The following is a 12,125-nucleotide window of genomic DNA, read 5'->3' as shown; positions in this document are numbered from 1 at the left end:
GAAATGTCGTTTTGGTTAGTATCCTTGAAAAATCATTCGGTTATGTCTTTAGTGAATGTAAACAGTTGAGAAAGGAAACACATGTGTAATGTTATATTGGATCAGTGCATTCAACTATGCAGTATTTTACATTTGATTACTTTATTCCACTTCTAATTTGAATACCACTGTTAGTACATATTCCTCAGATACTTGCTGTTTTGCTGTTTCAGGGTGGCTGCGGGTCCTTAAAAAGTCTTAAATATATTTTTCCCAATAAAAGGCCTTAAACAGTCTTAAAATGTCTTAAATTCAGATTTAAATATTTTTCGTTGCATTACCGCAAAAATTTATAGTCTGACAGACCCAATGACTGATCCCACTGAGAAAAGGGACGTCCAAAAAACGTCACTTCGACGTATTTGTCGGATGTTGAATAGATGTCCCCAGAGGAGCCGGAATGAAAGTTTTTATGACATCTTTTTACGACGTCATTTGGACGTCCAATATTGACATCTATAGGATGTCTCAAGAAGGTTAAAATTTAGTTAAAATGTGTTATAATGTCAGCTGCAGACTCATTTTAGACTGCTTCTGGGTCAAATAAACAGGTACACATTGCATTCAATTTATTTGACATTATTTATTAAAACATTTATTTTAATGTGAAGTCCATATGTGATTGTGTGTATGTGTATACCCAGAAATAACAAAAACATATGATAGTGGGTCTTAAATTACCTTTGAAAACATATTTTGAAAACACATTTAATAGAAATTTGAAGGAAATCGCTAAATGTTTTGTGAAGAACCCTGCATCGGCCCAAAAATGGAATCCGACGGCCTGGGCGAAGGTTAACGCGTGTATGTCTTTTCAGCGCCTCTGTGAAGTTTATTTAATTTCACTCGTTTAATCTGACTCTAATTTCAAATGATTCTCATTCTTAGGTTGTGTTTCCAAATAGAAATGAATCATTGGTTATGCATTAATTTAGATTTTTGATTATTCTGATTATCTTATATCTTCAATTATTCGTTCACTGCAGTCCCGGTATCGCTTTAGAAAAGTCACTTCGGTCGACTTGAGTGCTCTTCCCGGACACAAACTCGTCAGTTCTGACCTTAAACATTGGATGCAGGGTAAATATCTACCTTTAAGTCGGTCGCGCTCTGCTTACTCGTAACAAAAAGCATAGTTTTTATATATTTACGAAAACTGCAACTTATTTAAGGCAGCGATAGTCAGAAATCGAAATGGACTTAATTGATGTGCCCTATGCTCCATCTATTAAACCTTCCGTATGATCAATCCTGAACACAGATTTGCGGTAATACCTTCGCTTTAATCTACTAGAAATAATGAATTAAGAATAATACAGAATAAACCAAATATAATATTTATTTGTCAAGTAAAAATGTATCATGCCAATTACATTACAGTTAGACAATTAGAAGCCAATTCAGAAATAATAAATGCATAATGTCAATTACCCAAAGAAATGCATATACATACAGTGATGTGTGAGTGTCTTCAGACATTCGCCCATCTCTGCACGGGGGCTTCTGGCTACAGATGATCCTCCATGACTGCTTTGCACTTTACCTTATATACAGACCAGAACAAAAGGGTTGTAAATATTTATTACACCAACACCTGTTTTGGGGGAGAGGAGTGGGTTTTTCAACACCCAAAAGGAGAACAGAATTATCCTTAGTTTTCAATCTTTTTAATAATACCAGTGACTGCTGTGAAATTGAGACCGTTTTACCAATCGCACCAAGACATTTAAAATGACACCAAACATGAAAGGAATAAATAATAGATACACTAGATACATTATACTTCTTGGAGAACTTTCAGTGACTTGAGTCAGGGGGAAAGGAAGGAGGGTGTGTGTGTGTGTGTGTGTGTGTGTGTGTGTGTGTGTGTGTGTGGGTGAGTGTGTGTGTTGGGGGGAGGGCTATTGCATCCTGTAGATGTGTGAGGGCAAGGCGTTGTCCTACGCTATTTCTTTGAGATCTTCTCTACAGATGAGTTTTATTGCTTTATTGCAGGGTGCTTGATCTCAGTTTTTGTCCTAGCAGGAAAATCAAGTCTTACAGTTTATCCACCACATATGAGGGGTACACAAAATTTCTATCATCTCGATTGCAAGGAACATACCTGACTGCCATAAATACTCCTTTTCCAAAGTTTGCATGCCTGCAAATGATTGAAGATATCTTAATATCCTTCTTAATATCCTTCTAGATTCTCATTCTTAATAAACTTTACTTTTGAAATCTTCATTTTCAAGGCCTTTTATATTTCAGTCTGTTTAAAAAGTTACATACATTTGGTTTGTGACCTTTGAAAATGGGTAAAATTCAACAATATCTATGGGGCCTTAAAAATAAAAATTCCAAAAGAAACGTTTATGTAGAATGAGAATCTAGAAGGATATTAAGATATCTTGAATACTTTTAGGGGGCTTTCACACTGGCAGTTTAGTTCGAAACAGGGCACGGTGAAAAATCACTAATGTGAAAGCTGCTATGCATATGTGGGTGCGAACTGGGGTACCGAACCTGAGACCTTGGATTCGAGCAGGAGTGAGTCTGCAGTGTATTTGTGCTTTGTTAGTGCAAACAGAGTGGCAAATGAATGTAATCAGCTGTCTCCTCTGTTTGCAAGCAGCGGAAAACCATCTACATGCGACGCACATACAGTAAACCCAAGTGTTGTTTACTCTGCTGCACACAATAGCACCAAATTAATAAAAAAACACAATTTACTGACCCGCGTTCTGTTTTCTGTTATGCATCATGCACGTCTGTGATGAAGTAAGATGAACGCAAATGCACCAGGGTTCAATAGAATCAATTTGAGTGTGAAACCAGACCAATGCTGCGGGGGGCACCGGGAACAATCGCGCCCGGGCTTAGACCGTGGCAAACGAGCCCAGTGTGAAAGCGCCCTTTATAGGCATGACAACCTTAGAAAAGGAATATTTATGGCATTCAGGTATGTTCTATGCATTTCAGATGATGGAAAAAAATTAGACACATTTCTAGTTTCAAGAATATTTGTTCTTTAGATATTCCTCTTTTAAAGAAAAAAGTATCAGCTGTATACAAAGTGACCCACATTTGGTTTTTGACCACTGAAAGTGTAAATTTTACCAGTTTACTCATGGAGCCACATTAAGATCTCCATATCTCTGGGGTTGAACCATCGAGGGCCTTTAAAATGAAGATACCAATAGGAAAGTTTGTTAAGAAACAGAATCTAAAAGGGTACTAAGATATCTTTAATATTTCTTGAGTTACAGGCATGCAAACTTGAGGCAAAAAACACAAGAAGTGCATTTTACCATTTTTAAATTGTCACTGTTGGCATATAATGAAACAAAGATTACTGAAGTCAAATTGTCATTTTGACACCCTCTACAAAATAGTGGATTACTCAGTAAATATACATATGTGACACTTAATATTTTGGCTTATAAAACGGAAAGTTCCTGTCCTTGATTCTGATTGGTCAATAGCTGTGTTTTATTCATGATAAAACACGTCTATGACCGCTTCACCCAACAGTTCTGTGTATCACTACACAACACCCTCAACAGTGCTTTGATCTGCCTGCATTGACACCATTTTCTGTGCAGCCAAAATTATATACCAGTTATCACTGTAAAGCTGCTTTGACACAATCTGCATTGTAAAAAGCGCTATATAAATAAAGGTGACTTGACTTGAAGAGTATTGCGAGAAAGAGATCGAGTGAGTGAGTTTATTACCTGCATTCAGATTTAGCATTTTCCTTCAGGTCAGTTCTATGTTCATATTAAAAATTCAGTTTAAATGTCTGCTGCGATATCTTGTCCTTTTAACAGTTAAGGGTTTGTCAGTTGCATCTTGTTCCGTGTTCACAACAATCTTTTCAATGTAAAAGTCTTCACTACTGACTGACACATTCATAAAGACAGTCTTTGCCGCCATCTAATGGCGTAATAATGTAACTTCTGTTCATGGTCAGGGACTATTTTTTTCTGGTGGAAGGAAGGCTTTAGTGAAAGTTTACTTCATGAAAGTTGCATTGATACATATTTTTGGATTTAATATTTGGATTGTGTGGTAACCGTTTTATAAAAGTAATAAGGTACTCGAGGCTGTGCTGTATCGTGAATAAGTCACGGCTGAAGGGGTTACTCCACTTCACGTTGTGCCTAACAACGCCCTTCAGTCGTGACTTATTCACGATACAGCACAACCTCTCCTACATTATTGCTTACTTTCATCACTATTTATGTTTGTCTTTCTACAGACAAAATATTAACAAAATCAAAAATTTGAGCTGGGGACCTATAATTGTTTTGACACAGAATGACACACAGGTGTAAGTTTAAAAGATATTTCTTACTAGCCATATTGTTCATAACTTGGAGATGTTATCTGACAGGGGGTCCATTCAACTCTGCTGGCATCAGCATGGAAGAATCTAGGAACATAAGTGATTTGTCAACAATGTTAGGTTTATTAGACTACAGACAGACACTACAGTGCCATGCGAAAGTTTGAGAACCCCTTGCAGAATCTTTGAAAATGTGAATAATTTTAACAAAATAAGAGAGATCAAAGATAGTCCACAAGAGAAAAAATAAAATAAAAAAATTGCTGAATTTATTAAAATAACCCTGTTCAAAAGTTTGGGAACCACTGGTTCCTAATACTGTGTGTGGTTACCTGGATGATCTACGGCTGTTTGTTTGTTTTGTGATGGTTGTTCATGAGTCTCTTGTTTATTCTGAGCAGTTAAACTGAGCTCTGTTCTTCAGAAAAATCCTCCAGCTCCTGCAGATTCTTCAGTTTTCCAGCATCTTTTGCATATTTGAACCCTTTCCAGCAGTGACTGAATGATTTTGAGATCCATCTTTTCACACTGAGGACAACTGAGGGACTCAAACACAACTATTAAAAAAGGTTCAAACATTCACTGATGCTCCAGAAGGGAACACGATTGATTAAAAGTTTTCACCCCCAGCTCTTAAACAGGATGAAGATGTCCGCCGGACCATTTTTTTTAATGTGGGCCAGTCGGTTTTATTATATATATAAATAAATAGTTTTTACAGGCCAACAGCACATAGGACGGGTTTTTATTGCTAGCACGATTTCACTATGGTTATAGTTAAGAAATGGCCGGCCCGGTCCCGAGAAGGGCCGACCGCCCCGCCCCCTTTAGTTACTTTTGCTATGTATATCAAACAAGCCATGGCGCTCTCATGCCACACATCATGCTCTGTCAGAGTGAAAAATACATTGGAGCAAAGAGTACACTGACAATGCGTCGACTGAAGAGAAATTTAAACAATAAATACCGTTTTGTGGCTCTTTAATGTGTCTTGACAGATTGCTGTAGCACCTCAGTTCAAGCAGCCCGTGACACTACATATTTTTCAAATTCAAGTCCACGACGTTAATCAAACGAACAAAAATTTGACCGGAACGTAACCAGAAACGGAAACGAAATCAAGTTTAATCATTCTGAACAGAAACGCTAATTTGAAATGGCCATTAACCGGTTAATAACGTTATTTTATCGTTCCGTTTAATATTTTGATTTGGCAGTCAGCCAAAGAATTCAAATAGTACAGCCTATGCAAATGTGACTGACGCATCCAAAGTGTGTGAAATGCCCGCTCTCACGCTCTAAACCACGCCGTCAAACTAACGTCATCAGAGAAGGAACGCCATTCCTACGGAAGCCCTAAACGGCCAGGAATTATTATTTTTTTCTATCTTGTTTTGTCGTGATCACAACATAAAAGTTCTTTTTACAGTGATTGATTCTGAAACACTGTACCCGGATTCTACTGTTGCTATAGTGACGAACACAACTTTCAGGCGCATCTGATCGACAGATAAATCATGCGCTCTTATATCTTGTGGATATTTCAGCAAAATGTTTACTTCACTTAATAATAAAGTTTACAATAAATAAATACATATAGGCTAATCAATCACTGTTCAATAAATGTACGCTAAACATTTTATTTGTGTAATTAACATGTTTAATGATCAACAGAGCATTCAACATCTCAAGCGCAGCCAGAGTGCCTTCAGAAAGATGACAGATTATTCTATAATTCTAAAAATTATTAGATTAAATATTTATTTTCCTCATTCGTTTGAAATAAAATTATATTACATAATGTGTTTGTTATTTTTATTCGTCATGTAGGATAGGCTGTGATATCATTAAACTGTCTTCCTCCAGCTTCCATTAAAAAGAGGTGCAATACTCCAGATATCCAAAAAACAAAACTTTAATCCAGTTAATATAGACTAAAACAATCTTGGGAGGCTGTTTGAGAAGAGTGTTTATGTATGTGTGTTGTTTCCAACAAAAAAATGTAGAAAATAGGTTACACACTATCACTGAATTAAATGACATAGGCTATAAATCATATTTCTTATCAATATACATTGAGTGAGTGAAACGAACACTGAAACTGCGATGATTAAAATGGCGTCTTAAAGATACACAATAAGGTGCAAACAGAATACTATACAGTGACATCAAAATTAGTTTTAATAAGCAATAAGTTTAGTATCACACCGAACTATTGCGGTCGTGAAACTGTGGTGAGTCATGCACTAGTCAGAACGATAACAGATACGCTTTCAAGAAAAATAATCATATTTAAGCATTTAACAGTTAATTACTTAACGCACACAATACTGCACAAAATAAAGCGATCACGAAGACTCTCTCTGTCCGAAACTCGTACAATCTGGGTCAATATGAACTAATACAGTAAAGTAGAAAATATACCGCACATCATCAGTTATATTTGGTAATATACTGACACCTGTTGGCACATTTGTGTAATTTACAGCAGAGATTAAGTCGTGATCACGACAAAACAACTTTTGTTATCTCGAGATCACGAGAAAATAAGTCGTGATCACGACAAAACAAGATAGAAAAAAATAAAAATTCCTGGCCGTTTAGGGCTTCGGTATTCCCGGTAGCTGAAATGACATTAGAAAGAATTACTAGTGGAGTATTTAACCACCTTATCAATCTCAGGTTGTCTATGTCGTCTTCAGAGTTACCTATTGGTGTGTTGTCAGTTTGGCGCCAAGTCCCGGTAGCTGTAATGACATTAGAAAGTATTACCAGTGGAATATTTCACCACCAAATGAAATATCTGGTATGCTGTGTCTTGACTTATCTGTTTTGTTTAGCCATTACCATTAACTGGGTTTGAGGTGTGTGTTGGCAATTCTAAAAAATGTCTCCTGAATGTCTTTTTTGTCCCTGTTAAAGGATAAGAAATAAATAAAGATCAGTAATGTCTGGAAGCATATTGCATTCATCTCAGAAAAAATTAAAATAAATTGGATCTTTTTAACAAATTAATGAAGGTCTTGTTTTCCTGAATTAATGACTTATCTCATTAATTTATCAAGTGAATGTAATACGCCTTCTCAGGATTGAAGCAATTTGGCTAAAAATTATAATAATCAAAGAATTTCTCATGTTTGGGTGTTTCAATACTTGTAGAGTCCAGAGACTGTGGAGTGCCTTTAGAGTCATGGAAAGCAATATGTATTAAAATGTATAGAACAATTGCAAAAAAGGGGATATTTAAAAGAGCAATAGATGAAATACCAATATGTAACTTAGGACTACTTTGAAGGTGTCTGTTGTCTAGCACTGGTAATCAGTTATGTTGTTTGTCCACTACAGCTATAACTACTTATACTTCCTTGTAATAACTGTAGTATCATTATTAATTTAGATAATTTATTTTTACTTTTTTCAATAATTGGAGAAAGAATGACTTGTTGTGTTCGTTGAGTACCTACAAAGGAAAAGAAAAGTTATTCAAATACAAATATAGCCTCATAGCATCATTGTACTCTAAACAGAAAGTATTTGAATTTATATACAGTGCTCTGTCTCATTCCATTCATTTCTTCATTCATCAGAGTGAAAAATATCTCCATGGTTTATTTTTTAAAAACATTGCTAATAATGTTTTACACTACCTGGATTTCTTGGGTTTATTGCAAGAAACAGAACTCTTTGGTGAGTGAGGGGTGTACTCACTTTTGTGGCCAGCGGTTTAGACATTAATGGCTGTGTGTTGAGTTATTTTGAGGGAACAGCAAATTCACACTGTTATACAAGCTGTACACTCACTACTTTACATTGTAGCAAAGTGTAATTTCTTCAGTTTTGTCACATGAAAAGATATAATAAAATATTTACAAAAATGTGAGGGGTGTACTCACTTATGTGAGATACTGTATATTCAAATTGATATTTAATGAATTGAGAAATGAATGGAAAGCAGCTGAGTGCAGCATACAAGTCAACTAAACCCTGTGAATACAGAAAAGCATCATAAAATAAACTGAATTTACAGTTATGTCTATATTGTATGTCTTACATGATGGAAAAGCAAAAAGGTCCTCAGAAAAGTTTTCCGCTGGAAATAGCCAAAAAAAAATAAAATAAAATAAAATAAAATAAATAATAAAGATATAAAAATAATCATAATAAAATTTGTTACAGCAAAGTGCTTGATAAAGAATTCCTGTCAATCATTCACCCACTCACACCAATGCCAGCCATGCAATGACACTACAATCAGAGCAGTTAAGCTTTAGGTCTGTCTTGCTTGTTTACAAGGATGATTAATGAACTAACCCATTTAAACCTTATATTAGATATTTAACCTAATTCTGGAAAACAGGCAAATTAAAAATAACTAATGTGGACATTGTTAAAATAATTATTGTACTATAATGTTATGCTTACGTGACAGCTTTGGCAGCCGTACCAAATTTTTTCGGTGGCACAGGGAAAGTACAAACTATAACATGAAAGAAATATATCAACAATTTTAAATCATGTAACTTTAATGTAAACACTGATGGTTTTATGCAAAAGGTAATGTTTATTAAAGCAATCCTATCCTATGCACAAGCATTCAATGGAAGAGTCACAGCAGACTGACTGGCAAACACCACAGAACTTGGATTGTTACTGCTCCTGAAATATGTTCCATTGTCATCCAATGAACTTTAATATAACAAAAGATGTGATTACAATAGCCTAGTTACAAATTTAAATGCATATAAACTTAAAACTTTAAGTAATTTTACAAACAAAATAAACAGCACAGCTACCCTTGCGCTTCTTTGGTGGTGGTGATGGCAGCAAGGACTCAGATGAGCTCATATCTAAAATAAATTTCAATATGGCCATGGTATTATCAAATCAATTCTGAGATTTTGACCTGCATCAACAAAACTGTAGCAGAAACTGAAAAGGTGAAAATTGAACTTACCTTGGACGTAGTCTTCATAACTTTTCTTTTTTGATGCATTCCTTAGTCTTTGAGACATAATGGCCTGTGGATGGGACAAATGAAAGATTTGTTATGTGATTTTCACTCAATGAAAAACAGTGAATGAATGACAGTCCTATAAATCAAATACAAGAATGACACTTTTTTTTTTTTTACTTATTTATTTATTTATTTTATTCAATAGGCATATATGTGCTTGTTTATTAACTGACATCTGCAATATTCTCATCCAGAAAGGTTAGACAGGACCAAGTTTCAGTTAATCCTTGAAGACATGGAGAAGGGGGAATATGGCAAATCCCTGTGAATGTGGTAAACACACAGCCTTCCTATGCAGATCCTTTGCCTCCAAAAGCTTCCTCTTCATTGTGCTGAGGTCACTTTCCACAACATATGCAATGTTAATCAGCTTTGACTCACAAGGTAAATCAAATAGCTGCTTTGTGACCTTTGGGTCGATAACATCCACAACCAACATTCTATCTTGCCTCTTTTCCCTCACAAACACAATTTGCTCTGTCTCCAACATGAAGCAGTAATTTGGTGCCTTGGTCGATATGGAGTACGGTTTGCGCCTCCATTGCTTCATGTGTTCCTGTGTGTTTGCCTTTTCAGCCAATCTTTTAGTGACCTGAACAACTGGATTTTTGCTATTTCAAACCAATTTTTTTATGGACTGAAGGTGGTTCTCAAACGGAAAGCAGGACAACTCGTTCAAGGAGCACTTGAAGTTGAAAACATCATCAGCAATGTGTTTGATGGAGTGGATGTTGTATGTTGGGAAAGTTTCCCCATACAGTTCAGAAGAGGTATCTACAAAATGTTCCAGAAGGTTTTGGGCATATTCCAGATAATGTCCTCTTCTGGCATCATTTTCATCCAGTAGAATAGACATTCCAATTGATAATGAAAGGAAATGATGATAATGGTCAACAGACAACACATCCTGCAACACAAGTGGTCCTGTATACAACAGAAATTGCCGAAGTTCTGTTGCTTTCCAATGATCCAGTTCAATGAGAGATCTTGGCTGCCTGGCAAACTCGGCCGGCATCGCACCTTTAAGCTGTATCAACATCTGGCTGATTTTTTCACTCTGTCCTTTTTGCAACCTGCAAATAGCTGGGCCTCACAACAAAAAGGTGAGTAATCTTTTCACTGCTCCAAGAAAAATGAGGTGCATGTGGTCAAGAGGAAACTGTGTGACACATTTGATCCCCAGTTGGGCTAGAGTTGTAGATTCCTTCTGATGGTTTGGATACTGCAACTGACTGAATTTATTATCAGTGAGTTTCTCACAAGACAATTTATCTAAGTGGACAACCCTTCCCTCAACTGATGTGCCCACTGACAAACAACGCTTACATCCATGCAAAGCATTATGGCTTCTGATGCACTTTAGATATGCTCCACCTGGAGCATCACATATGAATGCTCGCAGTGTTACTTTGAGCACTGTGGTTTTGTGTGGGACACCATTTTGCATAAGCATCTGCAATTCTTCAATTAAATCATGAAGATAGTCATGAACAGGGTCAGGCTTGCTATTGCCATAGTATAGAGCAACCACAAATGGCTCAGCCTTATCCAGTTTTGCAAGAATAGGCCAGAAATGTGTTTTACTGGACTTGAATATTGGCAGACCATCTATATTGATAGTAACGTCTATACTGCCTGTAAATGATGGGTTTTGGGAAAGGTACTGGAGAATTCCCGGCTCCAAGCCATAGTATGTATAGTGGCCACCACATATATTCTTAATTTCAAACCATGACAGGGTTGCTAGCAGAGTTCTGCTGTCTTTTGGAAGTGTATATCCATGTTTTCTTAAGATTCCAAGCAGCTTATTTAGCGAAGCATGCGTTTGATTTGTTGTTGTTGCCCATGCAGACAAATCTTTGTGTAATGATGGCATATCATTGGAATCATCAATATCAATCTCGGTATTAGAGTCACTGGAATCTGCAGTTTCCTTGTATCCACAGTCTCCAGCTGATGCACCCTCTTCAACATCTCCTTCCAAAGATGGCCCCTCACCAGACAATTGTCCTTGTGTGGACAGACCCTCCCCAGAAATATCTCCTTCCATGTATGGACCCTTCCCAGATGCATCTCGTTGTAACTGAGATTCATCCAAGCTGCTACTTGATGTTGCAAGAGCATTAACTCGTCCTCTCAGTCGACGCCATTCTCTCAAGTATTTGGGATCCATAACTGTTGAATATGATAATAAAAGTAACATTATACTTGATTATTTATCACTGTTATCACATAAAACATATCTGACTAGTACTATCATAATATGATTAGAAATCAAAATGTCTAATAACCAACTTAATTAATGGCTTTTTCCACAATTTTAAGCTCTTCTTTGTCACGGCCACATATATTTCTGATTAACGTGTAAAAGATACTTGAAGGATTAGTTCATCCCAGAATGAAAATTCTGTCATTAATTACTCACCTACCTGTTGTTCCAAAACAGTAATACTTTCATTCATTTTCAGACCACAAATGAAGATCTTTTTGATGACAGAATGCTGTCAGATTTTGTTCCATAGACTGCTATTGTAACTACCACTTTGATGCTTAAAAAACTTCATAAAGAGATTGTAAAAACTAATCCATTTGAATCAAGCGGTTTAGTCCAAATTTTCTAAAGAGAATAGATTGCTTTTTATGATGAACAGATTTCATTTCATTTTACTCGCATGTAAACACCGATCAGTGATCATAAGCTGAAGCTCAACCTAACATGGATGGAGCACAAGAACAAAC

Source organism: Ctenopharyngodon idella, chromosome 2 (genome assembly GCF_019924925.1).
Source record: "Ctenopharyngodon idella isolate HZGC_01 chromosome 2, HZGC01, whole genome shotgun sequence".
Classification (NCBI taxonomy): domain Eukaryota; kingdom Metazoa; phylum Chordata; class Actinopteri; order Cypriniformes; family Xenocyprididae; genus Ctenopharyngodon; species Ctenopharyngodon idella.
This window is presented reverse-complemented; position numbering follows the sequence as displayed.